The sequence below is a fragment of the Chenopodium quinoa genome, unplaced genomic scaffold (assembly GCF_001683475.1).
Source record: "Chenopodium quinoa cultivar QQ74 unplaced genomic scaffold, ASM168347v1, whole genome shotgun sequence".
Lineage (NCBI taxonomy): Eukaryota > Viridiplantae > Streptophyta > Magnoliopsida > Caryophyllales > Amaranthaceae > Chenopodium > Chenopodium quinoa.
In genome coordinates this window covers 3,111,893-3,115,347 of record NW_018743218.1, presented here as the reverse complement: position 1 = coordinate 3,115,347, position 3,455 = coordinate 3,111,893, and positions in this window count along the sequence as shown.

Genomic DNA, 3,455 nt, shown 5'->3' with positions numbered 1-3,455 from the left:
AGGAAGGAAGTTTTGACATTCATCTGGCATATTTCATAATCGTAATATGCAGCAATCGCTAGGATGATCCGGACGGATTTTAGCATTGCGACTGGTGAAAAAGTTTCATCATAGTCAATCCCGTGGATTTCTCTATAGCCTTTTGCCACCAGTCTAGCTTTGTATATTGATACATTTCCATCCTTGTCTGTCTTCACTTTGAAGATCCATTTGCAACCAATGGGTGTATAACCTTCGGGAAAATTCACTAAGTCCCAGACTTGATTTTCAGACATGGAGTCCATCTCGGATCTCATGGCCTCTTGCCATTTTGCAGATTCGGGGCTCATCATAGCTTGCTTGTATGTCGCTGGCTCATTACCATCCATGACTAGGATGTCCTGATCATCGGTTAAGACGATACCGAGGTATCTGTCTGGTTGAGATCTTTGCCGTTGCGACCTACGAAGGGTAATCAGTTGAGCATTTTCATTGTCAGTTTGATTCTGACCAATCTTCTTAGATGCTTCCAAAGCATCTAGATTGTCTGTTTTATCAGGTTGACATTGTTGCTCGTCCTCTCGAACTTCGTCGAGTTCGATTTTCCTCCCACTTGTCATTTTGGAAAGGTGATCTTTCTCCAAAAAGACACCATCACGAGCAACAAAAACTTTGTTCTCGGATTTATTGTAGAAGTAATACCCTTTGGTTTCTTTTGGATATCCCACAAAGAAACACTTATCTGATTTGGGGTGAAGTTTGTCCGAAATTAATCGCTTGACATATGCTTCGCATCCCCAAATCTTGAGAAAAGATAACCTAGAAGGTTTCTTAGTCCATAATTCATATGGAGTCTTTTCAACAGCCTTTGACGGAGCTCTGTTCAGTGTTAGTGCTGCAGTTTGTAGCGCATGTCCCCAGAAAGAGATAGGGAGTTCACTAAGACCCATCATTGATCGAACCATGTCTAACAAGGTTCGATTCCTCCGTTCGGACACTCCATTCCATTGAGGAGTTCCGGGAGGTGTCAATTCTGAAAGAATACCATTTTCTTTCAAGTGATCGTCGAATTCATGGCTCAAATATTCTCCACCTCGATTTGATCGAAGTGTTTTAATTTTCTTTCCAAGTTGATTTTCAACTTATTTCTGAAATTCTTTGAATTTTTCAAAGGATTCAGATTTATTCGACATTATGTAGATATAGCCATACCTACTAAAATCATCGGTGAAAGTGATGAAATATCGGTAACCTTGTCTTGTAGGTGTACTCATTGGTCCATATACATCCGTGTGTATTAGACCTAATAAGTCACTTGCCCTTTCTCCCAACTTGGAGAATGGCTGTTTTATCATCTTGCCTAATAGACATCCTTCACAATTTTCAAACGACTCTAAGTCGAATGAGTCAAGAACACCTTCTTGAAGAAATTTCTTGATGCGTTTGATGTTAATATGGCCAAGACGATAATGCCACAAGTAGGTTTGATTCGACTCGATGGTCTTAGTTTATTTGGTATCAATCCTATTGTCTTTGTGTAAAGCATGCAATTTAATTTGAACATATGTTTGCAAGACAATTTTGAAACAACTATTGTCAAAATTTTACAAGCAAAATAACTAGGTGTCCAACACCATGGATCAATTTATTGTTCAAAAGGCATGACAAAACTAGGATTAGTTTTAATTACATCTCAAATACAAAATAGTGCATGCAAGCACGACAAAATAGTGCATGCCAAGCACTAACACTTGATAAGCTTCTCACTTGGTCCCTGAAAAGGCAACATAAGTGAGTCATACTTGGTATCTAATACCTATGATAAGCTTAATTCGCAAGTATTTAGGAAGCTACCTGAGATAGTCGGAATGTTCCCCTCTTCCTTGAAGAGCATGCATTCTCTCTTATAGTGGCCTTGCATGCCACAATGGAAGCATCTCATCTTTGCCTTGACCGTCTTGAAATCCTTTTTCTTAGCTCTCAAGGGCCTTTTGGTCATTCCATAGGCAGTGGCTTGGCTAAGAAGTTGCACCACCTCCTTGAGGGAGTGTGTCTCCTTTCCCGCAGCTATATGCACTCTAAGTGCATCATAGCCTGAGTGGAGTGAAGCAAGCAAGATATGCCCCACCTTCTCATCTTCCAATGGGATTCCGAGAAGTTGCATGTGTTTGAAGAGTCTAGTCATTCCAAGCACATGAGGTCGGAGGGGCATGCCGGGTCTCAATTTGGCATTGTAGACCTTTGTCCAAAGCCGGCGCCTTTCCTTAGCAAGACATCCCACGTTTGGTGGCGTTATCCTCATGTTTGAGAGTGACCTAGTCAAGTCAAACACGAGGCCATCAAAGTTGCCATTGTCACTGTTGGTGACTCTTACATTGACAACGTCCTCAAGTGCTTTGAGGAACATGTCCGGGAGATAGGAGGTAAGACTTTCCTTCCAATCTTCCGGGATGGAATTTGCCATAAGTCGTGAGACCCTTTTGCAATTGGAAGACCATTCTTCATGAGCCTCATCGGTCATGATTCCTTTGGCAAAGAAGCTTGGAATAGGAGTATCAAGAGTATACTCCAAGGAGCAATTCCGGAGAGTTCTCCTGAGTTCCTCCTCCCATTCCTTGAAGTTGACCAAGTTTAAGGAAAAGGCCAACTTCTCGGGGAGTTCCGGGCACACATGGTTATTGTTTGAGTTAGTTGCAGACATTGTTCTACAATTGAAAGAATTTGAAATGAAAAATCATTCATAAATCAATAAGTTGAAATTTAAAACGTTCATGCATATTTTCAATCTTATTGAGCATTATATCCACACATTTATAAAAAAATGTCCCTTTTAGGCGAGAAAGAAATGATTCTGAGATCCCAAAGATCAAGAAATGGTTAAGCATGCTTTGGCTTGTCTTAATCATTAAATATCTTATGGTAAGCAATCCAATTGCTAATAGCTTCAAGCTACTCTCGGTTTGATAAAATGTCGCATCTAATGCATCCTTGACATTTTATCTCTTTTGCCACGACATCTAAGGACTCCTTACTGATATCATTGAGCTTAACCAAGACAACTTTATACCTAGTATACCTTACGTTCCTAGGGAAGTAGTGATGTCTCGCTTTGGCGTAGTCCATCACGTATGCGCATTAATTCGGTAAGTGTTGTTCTTGGAACGACAAATTTTAGCTCAATATTATTAAGGGACCTAGGGTTTCTATGTTGGTTGATTTAAGTGAACTTAACTAATCGTCGCAACATATAGAAATCCTAGACATGCATCTAGCAATCATATATAATAACAAAATATATAAAGCATAAAATAGATGCATTTGGCAACTAGCATGACCCCTTGAAATCTTCAATTTCCATGGGTCTTCATTTTGGCTCGTCTTCATCGAAACGCCGTCTTGAGGCATCTTGGCCAAAATAATATAAACTAGCTTGAACAACTAAGATTAATATAATAGTACAAAAATACTTAACGGTT